The sequence below is a fragment of the Chlorocebus sabaeus genome, chromosome 17 (assembly GCF_047675955.1).
Source record: "Chlorocebus sabaeus isolate Y175 chromosome 17, mChlSab1.0.hap1, whole genome shotgun sequence".
Classification (NCBI taxonomy): Eukaryota; Metazoa; Chordata; class Mammalia; order Primates; family Cercopithecidae; genus Chlorocebus; species Chlorocebus sabaeus.
Window position 1 is genome coordinate 26539633 of NC_132920.1, and position 12533 is coordinate 26552165.

The window sequence follows — 12533 nt, forward strand, 5'->3', positions numbered from 1 at the left end:
GCGATTCTTCTGCCTCACCTTCCAAATACGTGGGACTGCAGGCATGCACCACCACACCCGACTAATGTTTGTATTTTTAGTTAGTAGAGACGGAGTTTCACCATGTTGGCCATGCTGGTTTCGAACTCCTGACCTCAGGTGATCCACCCGCCTCAGCTTCCCAAAGTGCTGGGATTACAGACGTGCGCGACCATGCCCGGCCGCGTCTCTTCTTTTTTGTTTCTTTTGTTTGTTTATTTTTTGAAATGGAGTCTCACTCTGTCACCCAGGCTGGAGTGCAGTGACACGATCTCTGCTCACTGCAACCTCCGCCCCCGATTCTCCTGCCTCAGCCTCCCGAGTAGCTGGTATTACAGGCACCTACCACCAGGCCTGGCTAATGTTTTTATTTTTATTGTTATTATTTGTATTTTTAGAAGAGATGGGTTTTTGCCATATTGGTCAGGCTGGTCTCAACCTCCTAGCCTCAAGTGAACAGCCCGCCTTGGCCTCCCAAAGTGCTGGGATTACAGGCATGAGCCACCATGCCCAGTGCCCTTAGAGTTTTGAGCAAAGAAATGGCAGTCTAAGGTGTTTCATATATGCGTGTATATGTATGGCTGCTGCATGAGCAATAGACTGTAAGCTGTCACAGCAATCTAGGCAAAACATGTTGATGATTTGTACCTAGTATGGAACCATGAAGAGGTCTGGGAGAGTTGGCAGTAAATAATGCCAAGTTTGGATGATTGCTTAGCCTTTCTAAGCCACAGTTTCCCCTAGCAAAGCAAGAACTAATACCTATTTTGCAAGGTTTTGAAAAGAATTAGAGATACTTTATGGAAATGACTAATATTGCAATTTACCTAATTAGCATATTGATGCATAAAGCTCTGTTGGAGATTTGAAAAAAAATTAATATTTCCCAGAATCTTACATCACCACTGAAAAACAGAAGGAAAAAAGATGATTCGATTACTCCACAAAACTGAGGCCCAGGACACTCCATATGGAGCCCTTACTAAAACCAATAAGTAGCATATATAGTAAAATTGGAATTACATAATAGCATTTTTTTCCTTTGTAATAGTGAATTGCTGGCATTTCTACTTTGTCATGCTGTATTACCATCCTTCATCTGCTCAACTATTCCCACTCCATTTTATTTGTTAAACAACAAACACTTATCTGCACTTTATGCCTGACAACAGATTAGGATCAAGGATAAAAGAAATATTCCCTGTTCTCAGCTCAAAATTGAATGAGAGCCAGGTGCAGTGGCTCACCCCTGTAATCTCAGCACTTTGGGAGGCCAAGGCAGGCAGATCATTTGAGGTCAAGAGTTCAAGACCAGCCTGACCAACATAGTGAAACCCTGTCTCCTACTACAAATACCAAAATATTAGCCAGGCATGGTGGCGCATCCCTGCAGTCCCAGCTACTCAGGAGGCTGAGACAGGAGAATCGCTTGACCCGGGGAGGTGGAGGTTGCAGTGAGCCGAGATGGCGCCACTGCACTCCAGCCTGGGTGACAGAGTGAAACTCCATCTCAAAAAAACAAAACAAAACAAAACAAAACGTTGAATGGGATAGAGAGATAGGTCACCATACAGTAGTGTGCTCTCTGTTATAACACAGCAAGAGACCCAAACCCCGATGCCAGAGCATGAAGAGGCCTTAGGGAAGACTTCCTGTAGTATGTTGACACATGACCAACAAAATGAAAACAGAAAGGAGCTGGTCAAGCAAGGAGTGGGAAAAAGCCTTCTAGTAAGAACAATAACGTTTACAAAGATGTTAAGAGAATGGTGCATAGATGTTTACTTTTATTCTTTTTTCCCCCTCTTGCTGTCATCTTAGGTACACAGATGTTCAATAAATTATTGTTGGATCAAAAAATAATTAAGATGAATAACCAAATTATATCAGGTTTCCGACTATAATAAAAGAGAATTATTAAGTGTTGTTTGCCCAACTGCCCAGTGACTTATATGAATAATTTTATTTCGAAAACCCTATGAGCTGAGTAGCATTGTTCTCATTAAACTTTACATTTAGACAAACATAAATTTAGACATATATCAGCCTGAGTGATCTAGAGTATTTTGTTTGATTGCATTGGGAGTTATACCTGATGTAAATGACGAGTTGATGGGTGCAGCACACCAACATGGCACAAGTATACATATGTAACAAACCTGCACGTTATGCACATGTACCCTAGAACTTAAAGTATAATAATAATAACAAATAAATAAATAAAGGAAAGTTAAGTAGTGAAAGTACAGCTACTCCATAGATAAGTGTAGGGTGTTCCTGAAACACTGAGGAACGCATCCACCCTAGGTACAATACTTATATATATGGGGAGATGTGCTCTGCTACAAGGGTTTGTGATAAAGGATTAATTTTCTTATTATATTTTGTAAGAACCGATAATATTATATTTAAAGCAAAATTTCGAATGCCTTTGTTCTCCAGATGTAGGGACATCTGGACACTCCCAAGTCTGGGTCTGTTTACTAAACATTATTAATTTGTTTCCTTAACCATAAATATCTAGAGGCTAGGAATGCCTGACTTTTTGGGAATGCAGCCCAGCAAAAGTTCCAGCCTCGTTTTCCTAGCCCTCACTCAAAATGGAGTCGCTCTGGTTCGAATGCCTCTGACAGAGCTCCTGGTAAAATGTACCTCCCTCGGTTGCAGTGAGCCGTGATCGCTCCCCTGAACTCCATCCGGTCTGGGAGATAGAGTGAGACTCCGTTTCAAAAAACAAAAAAGAAAAAGAAAAAGAAAAAAAAATACCTCCGGCTTCTCTCAAAACTCTCCAATGGCTTTCAGCCTGGGTCATCAACATGGCCTGGAGGAGCCCTACTTGGGGTACCCAAGAGCGCGGCCCAAGCGCCGCGACGCCCCGCCCCTCTGGCCGCTCGCTCTGGGACGCACTTCCGATGCCCTCGAGGCCTGGGAGGTCAGCGCCTCTTGGTGTCGCCTGGCGGGGCCGGCTCTGGTTGGCTCACTGATTCCCAGTTGGGTAGGGGAGGCTTGACTGAGCTCCCACCCGGAATTTCACCTTAGACCTTTAAAGACCTTGTTCCGGCCTCAGGAGCCAGAGCTAACCCCTAGTCCTCATTAGTGGAGTTGCTGCGGAAGGGGATGGCAGGTACCCGACAGTGGTCTCCTCAAAAATGGCGAATTTCTGCGGGGATTCATCTTTTAGCTCCCAGGGAGACCTCTGGCCCCAGCAGGAAGCCCATGGAGCCCTTTTCAAAAATTGTAGTTTTGAAAAATTAAAAAAATACACAGGATTTCAAAGAAAGCCAATTATACTACAAAACAGTTATCAAACGATTAAAATAATTTCAGAGTAATGTGTGCTTCTCATTAAGGCATTAAATATTAAACTTCAAGACCCGTCTTATGACTGCTGTAATTTTGAAACAGTTGTCTTGGGTATTTGTAACAACTGTATTTATATTGTATACAGAAATATGTGATTTTTCTTGGTGACAGAGTCACAGTTACTTCTCTTTCAATTGTATTAGCAGGTGAAAGATACGTAAATTTCAGTTAGAATAGACTAGAATCAGAAATAATCAGAACGCAGTGTCTGGTAAAAGGAACAGTTCATGCAACTTTTGTTTCTGTTACTTATGTATGACTGACGATGTACACTAAACTTCAAATTGTAGGTCACTACCAAAAACATGAAAGCTACTGCCACTAGGCCCAAGTTCTGAGTGAGGAACCACGTCTGTTTACCTAGGCAGCCCCAGGGCTCAGCAAAACAGGGGATCAGAAAGGAGCACGCTAATGGAGAAAACAGGGAGCCTTTGCATTTTTGTTGCTTTTCAAGAAAGAGTTTAACCTTTAACAACTTGTAACCATTGTTATTGCAACTTTATTCCTATTCCAGATGAAAAACTTTGTGCACTGAGGCTCCCTTTCCAAAAGGCCCATCTATTTTCTAAACAGCTCCTAGGTTATGAGATCTATGGTCAGCTCAAGAGTCCTTCATTTATTCGGGGATATCAGCCTGTGACTTGACCTTACCTTCCTCCCTTTAACTGCAGTAACCTCTCTCGCCTTGTCCGTAGTTTCCCTTCCGCTGTCTCAGTTACCCCCTTCAACCGTGGTCCAAAATATTAAATTAAACTTCCAGAAATAAAAAATGCATAAGTTTCAAATAACTCCCCTTTCTCAGTAGCGTCATGAAATCTCCCACTCGCCCGAGGATCATCACTTTGTCCAGAGTATCCACGGGGTATGCTCTCCTCACACGTTAATCACTTAGTACTCATCCTGGTTATCAGATCGAAAAAACATAGTATACTATGGTACTATCCGAGGTTTCAGGCATTCACTGGGTGTCTTGGAACATATCTCCCGTTGATAAGGAAAGAATACTGTACATATTGGGTTAAAAATGAAGAAATGGAAAGAAAAAAGGAGAAACACAGCGACACCTGAACAGGGATTTGAAACCTGGGCCCTCAGATTAAAAGTTCATGGCCATACTGACCGAGCTACCAAGGTTCGAATGTCCAAACCACATCAACCCTGGTATATTAATCTATATATCTGACCTAGAACGTGATTTTAGAAGGTTCAGCTGTGATTTTAATAAGGTGCTGGTAATTTAGAAATTCTTGCTAATGACAGCACAGAAACAGCCACAACGAGGGTCCGTTTTAAGACCGAGGTCTAACCATATTACAAATTAATACTAACATCCCCCCCAAAATTCTATCTATCTATCTATCTATCTATCTATCTATCTATCTATCTATCTATCTACCTACCTACCTACCTACCTACCTACCTACCTACCTACCTACCTATCTACCTATCTTTCTACACGCATATATATGTATTCATGTAATTCAGTCCAGTCAAAGACTAACAGAATGCTCGCCTTCAGTTCCGAGGCTTCCCAGATAAATATCTCAAATCCTCTCTCCAAACTTGGGCCCAAACAAAACATTTTCAAAAGTAGCCTGATCTGACGCTGGTGCACGTAAAGGGGAGTAATTGAATCACCTTTTCGGCGACATACTTAGGGAAGCTGATGTGAGACGAAGGATAGAGAAAACTGTTTGATTTAGCAGTGCTTGGTTTCACCTGCCTTGGTTTGCAGTGTTCGGTTTCTTTGAAAAAAGGAAAAAGAAATTAAAGAAGTTTGTAAAGAAGCGTCCTCACTCTCCTTTTTCTTCTCAGATTTCCAGGTAGTTATCAATAGTTCTATCCCTGGGTCAGTAGGTTAAGTATTTGAGTGTGTCTGATGCCTGGAAGGTTTTACACACTTTGAAAACTGATGGATGCTGCCCCATTAACCATTTCAGGATTTTGTTCGACAAATAAAAGAGAATTTAACTTCAGCAGTTAGCAAACCTTAGAATTTGGGGACCGAGACGGGGACGGGGGCAGATATGGGAGGACGAACGCGCGAGGGTAGGGAACAGAAATCTCTTACAAACAACTAGGGAGCGCCACAAAGAGTGGGCTTGTAAGGATGGGGATGTAGCTCAGTGGTAGAGCGCATGCTTCGCATGTATGAGGCCCCGGGTTCGATCCCCGGCATCTCCAAGTCCTTTTATCCTTTCTGCCCAATACTATTAGAAAGTATATTTCAAAATGTCAAATAACCATATTTTGTATCCTCCACTTCTTTAACTTTTTATGGCGTTCTTTTAGCCACTGTGTGTAGAACTGTATATGGAGTACGGGGAACAAGGTTGCTTTGAGCTATTTTGAACTATGTGAAACAAATCAAATTGAGAACACAGGAAAACATGCCCAATGGAGAGATGACAGAAGAGGAGCAACCCGGAAAGTTGCCCAGAACCCATTAATGAGCCCTATTTGTGGTATATAGTTTGCCTTTAGGGCAAAAATAATCTTGGCTTGAGAACACGGAAAGGGGAGGGAGGACGGGCTATTGTTAGTCCTGTGCGTCATAGGATGATAAAAATAGGACAAATATCGGGGGAAGGATGAATCTCAGCTAGCTCAGCACGGGCGAATTTGACAGCTCTAGTGCACCGTTCTCCCGTAGGGGAATAAGGAAAACGAAAACATTCCGAAACACTGATGAAATTCTTAATGCAGTTTTTAAAACCTTCGCGACGTAGGTGGCCGGTTAGCTCAGTTGGTTAGAGCGTGGTGCTAATAACGCCAAGGTCGCGGGTTCGATCCCCGTACGGGCCACGGTTGTTTTCTTCCATCACGTAACTTACACAAAGATAAGGAAAAACCAATTGTTTGAGGACTGTTACAAGAAAGGCTGTGCTAACCTCTACAACTAACACTTTGCCAGAAGTCCAAACATTGGTAGTAACTTCAGAGGTCCTGTTTTCTTAAGTCATGGTGCTCAAATTGTTTGCTCATGAGAAGCAGAAAAGCTGCAGGATATTTTAGGAGATTTGAATTCAATATAGGGCAAAACAATGACACCAATTTGTTTAGTGCTCCAACACTGTCCTTGAAATAGTCTGAAAACAGATAAATCTTCAGATACTGAAATGCAGGGCAAGTGTGAGAAGGCAGTGTTCATTATCTCTGATTGCCCAGTTAAGGATCCCTACTTGGGAAGCTCAACACTCACACATCAAGACAGAAATTCCATTCCGAGAGAAACATTTTCTTGCTACTTTGATTTCCCAAGAAAGGACTAAGCCCCTTTCCAAAAATCTACCTTTTCCACATCAGCAACCTGGACCCTTTGGTCCAGGTTGGCCAACTCCAGGAATAACAGTTCAGTCCACTTCTTGATGTTAAATATCCCCCGTTCCTTGTACAACGAACGTCCTTTGTTTATTTACCACCTCAAAGCTGTATATCCTGTCCAGTGAATTTTCACGTGTTTTACTATTTTCTACGGAAAATGCTGATCTCAAGTCGCGAGCTCCACGTGGGCTTTGTTAGCCCCATACCTGTGGGTGAGCTCGAGCGCTTGTCAAAAACGAAACTTATTGGGCCTCGCCTCCAGATACTTTGACTCAGATTTGAGAAGGAACCCAGATTTCTGCGTTTTAAACAAAAGCCACAGTTGTTTCTTTTAGAAAGGATGGGCCAAGGGCCCTTTGAGATAACAGTCCTTAGGATTGGATTGAGGGGAAATTCTGAGAGTCTCGTTGACCTGATAATTTTTTAAATAAAGTTAATTAAAGGTATTATAAATTATAGTTGCATATAACTACACGTACATTTTTTTAAAAAATAGTAAATATTAAACATATTTAAAATGGGTAATATTCAGGTGGCTCGTTGGTCTAGGGGTATGATTCTCGCTTAGGGTGCGAGAGGTCCCGGGTTCAAATCCCGGACGAGCCCAGATTCTGTTTTTTGCTTTTTAATCTAGCTGCCTTCACCAAACCTTACTTTCTAAGTTAAAACTTTCCAGTTAGAAGTGCCGGTAATCGTGGCATCGATATGCATTCAAACCCAACAAGTGAGTTGCGATCTCTAGTTAAGGACTTTTTTTTTTTTTTGGCTTCTCTTTAGTTTTCCATCCGCTCTACAGAGACTTTTGCAAGGGCAAACGTTCCCGGATCTTCTAGAACTTCCGACTCCACGATTGTGTTCATGTGAAATATGTTAGAAATAAAATGGCCACATCTTAATTCAATGCTGCTTATTATTGATTCATTACATCAAAAGATGGATTTAAATGGGAAGATTAAGAGTCAACGTGTTAGGAACCTTTGAGTTATTTCGACTTTCCTCGTTGCTACAGCGTCAAGTACTACCTTGTGATACATATCAGGGTTCTGCTTTCTTCTGAGAAGGAGCATTTTTTCGCTCCTCCTGGAGCGTACCGTTGGTATACTCATTAAGTAGATTTTTTTTTAATCTATTGTGCTGAATCTACTTTTGCGGTTGGCGGTAAACACAACATACAAAAATCACTGAATCCTATATTGTAGTGGTTGTCAGATTCTTTATATTAAAATATAATTGCAACCCTGCCCCATTTTCTGTGTGTGCCTTGATTATGAAGGGCAACAAATGAGAAAACATACGAGTCCAGCAAAGGTGAGAGAACACCGCAGACATTTTCCTGAGGGCCATATCCACATAGCTTGGCAGGAGGGGCAAAAATTGATGGGTTATGAGAACAAGAGAGGAACGCCTCACTGGACCACGGAGAGGGTCCAAGATATTGTTTGGGCTCGAAGACCTAAGGTCCTTGGGACTATGCTTGGAGCCACATTGGCAACCGGGTCTGGAGTTTTGGGAGTGCCAGTGCAGGAGTCACTCTGGTAAGCATCCAATGACACTGACTTTTAGGTTCTGGAAACATTCTGTGGTCTATCAACACAAATTGGTGAGAATGGGGAAAAGAGGGAAGATGTAGAGAAAGTGAGTGGAATGCATACTAATGATTCAGATAATGTTTACGTCCTTTGAGTTTCATTTCATCTTGCCTATAAAATCAACATAAACATAAAATCCACAATCCCAATTGTACAAAAGAAGTTATGTATACTCTTAGCCTTTTGGGGAAGACCTAACCATTCAAGAGCCCGGCTAGCTCAGTCGGTAGAGCATGAGACTCTTAATCTCAGGGTCGTGGGTTCGAGCCCCACGTTGGGCGCTTTGTTTTAATTCGTCCTCAAATGTTTTCAGTTTCCTCATTGCTGTCCAAAAAAAAGGGCATTATTAAAGCTCACCTACTCTGAAAGAATGTGATCGTGGTGACCATTTTAGCCTTACTGACTTGACTGACATATTCCAGCCTTCTCTGAAATTCTAGCTGAACTTAGTCTCAGCTATCCCTGGTGTGGATACACTTTTCTCTAGCCTAGAGGTTTTGTAAAACCAGAGATACTTAAACATAGGTTATGTAGGTCGGTGGTAGGGCATGAGCTCTTGTATATTTAACAAGTTCCTGGGCTGATTCTGAAGCACAAATCCCAGCAAAAAAGGTATATGAGGCAGGAAGAAGGATCCATGACTATGAGTTTAAAAAGCGTACCATACACCTCTTCGTTGATTTCAAAAGCCCAGTTAGCCACATACTTTCCTCTCACTTCACTAACATAGTTCTCATCTCTTCAGGTCTCAGGGCAATATAAAGAAAATGCTCCAGCTCAGACTGGTTGTACATGTGAATCACCTGAGGCACTTCTAAAATTTTAGATTCCTGGGCCCTAACTCAGATTCACAGGATCTGAATCTCCAATGGTTTAGAAACCATTGTTTTATAAGGTCCTTTTTTTATTTTATGATACATATAGCAAGTTGGCTGCCTGTTCAGTCTAGAATTCCACAGGAAATCAACGCCTTATGGAAAACACCACCATGTTTCTATAATAGATGTAAGGTATTAGCTTTTTGGGTTGAGAAACTTGATGTTACATGTTTTCCTGCCATTCCCAGTTCAGGGAAACTCCAGAAGGATGAGCTTCTGATTAATACATGTTTCATACATAAATGAAAGGTACTTATCCATTCATTCATTACACACGTTTATTGAGAACCATAGGTGTTAGGCATTGTTTTGGGTGTTTGAGATCCATGAGTGAACAAAACTAAGATTTCTGCCCCTCACATTCTATGGAGGGAGGCAAACAATAAGTATTAAGTATAAAAGTAACAAAAAGGTAAGAAGAAAAAAAAGTCAGCTACGTAGGATGTTAGAATGTAATTGGAAGCGCTAGGAATGCTGTGGTGCATGTTGCAGTATTGGCTAGGGTAGTAGAGCTGGGCCTCATGGAGGTGACATTTGAGCAAAGACGATCAAAAAATTTTATCAAAAAGAGTTCCTGGACCGGCGTGGTGGCTCACGCCTGTGATCTCAGCACTTTGGGAGGCCGAGGCGGGTGGATCACTTGAGGTCAACAGTTCCAGACCAGCCTGACCAACACAGTGAACCCCGTCTCTACTAAAAATACAAAAATTAGCCGGGCCGGGTGGTGCACGGCTGTAATCCCAGCTACTCTGGACGCTGAGGCAGGAGAATGGCTTGAACCCGGGAGGCGGAGGTTGCGGTGAGCCAAGACGGCGCCACTGCACTCCAGCCTGGGCCACAAGAGCGAAACTCTGTCTCAAAAATAAAAATAAAAACATTAAAATAGGCCGGGCGCGGTGGCTCACGCCTATAATTCCCAGCACTTTGGGAGGCTGAGGCAGGCAGATCACCTGAGGTCGGGTGTTGGAGACCAGCCCGACGAACATGGCGAAACTCCGTCTCTACTAAAAATACAAAAAAAAAAAAAAATGTGCCGTGTGTAGTGGCGCATGCCTGTAATCCCAGCTACTTGGGAGGCTGAGGCAGGAGAATCGCTTGAACCTGGGAGGCGGAGGTTGCGGTGAGCCGAGATTGCGCCATTGCACTCTAGCCTGGGCAACAGGAGCGAAACTCCGTCTCAAAAATAAAACATAATAAATAAAAATAAAAGAGTTCCTAGCTGGGCGCGTAGCTCAGGCCTGTAATCCCAGCACTTTGGGAGGTCGAGGTGGGCGGATCACTTTAGATCAGGAGTTAGAAACCAGCCTGGCCAACACGGTGAAACCCCATATCTACTAAAAATACAAAAATTAGCCGGGTGTGGTGGTGTGTGCCTGTAATCCCAGTTACTCAGGAGGCTGATGCAGGAGAAACGCTTGAACCCGGGAGGCGGAGGTTGCAGTGGGCGGAGATCTCACCACTGCACTGCAGCCTGGGAGACAGAGTGAGACTCAAAAAAGAAAGTTTCTAAGTAGAGGAATCAAGTAGAGCCTAAGGCAAAAGCACAGTCTGGTATACTATAGAAACAGCAGGGGGGCAGTGTGGCTGCAGCAGTATGAGAGAAGAATAGTGGGAAGGAAGTCAAAAAGATACGGAGCCTTCCGGGCTTTAAGGACTTTAGATTTAACTGAGAGATGGGAAGTCTGTGAAGGTTCTGAACAGAAGAGTAACAGTGTTGCGGGAAGTCCGGGACCCCGAACGGAGAGGCTGGCTGAAGCCGTGGCTTAAGAATATAAATTGTGAAGATTTCATGGACATTTATTAGTTCCCCAGATTAATACTTTTATAATCTCTTACGCCTGTCTTTACTGTAATCTCTGAACATAAATTGTGACGATTTCATGGACACTTATCACTTCCCCAATCAATACCCTTGCGTTTTCCTCTGCCTGTCTTTACTTTACTCTCTTAATCCCGTCATCTTCTTCGGAAACTGAGGAGGATGAATGTCGCCTCAGGACCCTGTGATTGTGTCAACTGCACAAATTGTTTGTAGAGCATGTGTGTTTGAACAATATGAAACCTGGGCATCTTTAAAAAAAGAACAGGATAACAGCGATGTTCAGGGAACAAGAGAGGTAACTTTGAACTGGCTGCTGGTGAGCTGGACGGAACAGAGCTATATTTCTCCTTTCATAAGCAAATAGGAGAAATATCGCTGAATTATTTTTCTCAGCAAGGAACATCCTTGAGAAGAGAAAGCGCCCTGAGGGTAGGTCTATAAACGGCCCCTTTAGAAGCGTGCCGTCTTTTATGGTCGAAGCCCAAGGCATGAAATAAGCCCCGGTCTCCTTTGGCGTTCCCAGGCTTATTAGGAGGAGGAAAATTCCCGCCTAATAAATTTTGATCAGACAGGTTGTCTGCTCTCAAACCCGGTTTCCTGATAAGATGTTATCAACGACAATGCGTGCCCGAAACTTCATTAGCAATTTTAATTTCGCCTCATCCGGTGGTCCTGTGATCTCGCCCTGCCTCCATTTGCCTTGTGATATTTTATTAGCTTGTGAAGTATGTGATCTCTGTGACCCACACCCTATTCGTGCACTCCCTCCCCTTTTGAAAATCGCTAATAAAAATTTGCTGGTTTTACAGCTCGGGGAACATCACGGAAACTGCCGACATGTGATGTCTCCCCCGGACACCCAGCTTTAAATTTCTCTCTCTCTTGTGCTCTTTCCCTTTATTTCTCAGCCCAGCCGAGACACTTAAGAAATAGAAAAGAACCCACATTAAACTTCGGGAGCGGGTTCTCCCGATGTAACAGAATCTAACTTACCTTTTAAAAAGATAATTTTAACTGTTGTGTTGAGAAAAGACCTTAGGGGGACAATGATAGAAACAAGGAAACCAATTAAGAGACTCCTGGTGACAAAAAGTATCAAGAAAGATCAGAGTACTAGCAGGGAAAGCGGAGAAGTGGGTCTATCTGGAAGGCTGAATCAGTAAGATTTCCTGGTAGATTTGAATGGGAATGAGAAGAATAGTCAAGGATAACTTTAAAGTCAGAACACCAACCTTATACATCCATACCAACGAATAAAAGTGTTAAGTGGCCCAGTGTATTTTTTTAAAAATTGCCCTCAAACTTGGAAAGACTGAATTCACATAAAATGTTCTCCCCTACTATTTAATCAGAGCAAAAGGGGTTCAATGACAACAAGAGTTATATCACTGTGAAGACTTGATATATCAGGTCTGCAGCCCACTGCATCTGTAAGGAGCCCCAGAACATGGATATTGCATGGAGAGAATGCTCACCTCTGAGCACACTGGAGACACGATGACAAATTACCACTGTCTGTCCTCTGCAGCCAACCTTTTC

General features: G+C 42.8%; 4 non-coding genes across 4 annotated transcripts; all 4 read left to right on the top strand.

The window, feature by feature from the left end:
* Positions 1 to 5493: 5493 nt before the first annotated feature.
* TRNAA-CGC (transfer RNA alanine (anticodon CGC)) lies at positions 5494 to 5565 on the top strand. Its single transcript has one exon. It is a non-coding gene; the product is annotated as a tRNA-Ala (tRNA).
* Positions 5566 to 6112: 547 nt separating this feature from the next.
* Positions 6113 to 6186, top strand: TRNAI-AAU (transfer RNA isoleucine (anticodon AAU)). Its single transcript has one exon. It is a non-coding gene; the product is annotated as a tRNA-Ile (tRNA).
* Positions 6187 to 7239: 1053 nt separating this feature from the next.
* TRNAP-AGG (transfer RNA proline (anticodon AGG)) lies at positions 7240 to 7311 on the top strand. The gene has a single exon. It is a non-coding gene; the product is annotated as a tRNA-Pro (tRNA).
* Positions 7312 to 8502: 1191 nt separating this feature from the next.
* TRNAK-CUU (transfer RNA lysine (anticodon CUU)) lies at positions 8503 to 8575 on the top strand. Its single transcript has one exon. It is a non-coding gene; the product is annotated as a tRNA-Lys (tRNA).
* The last annotated feature ends 3958 nt before the right edge of the window (positions 8576 to 12533 follow it).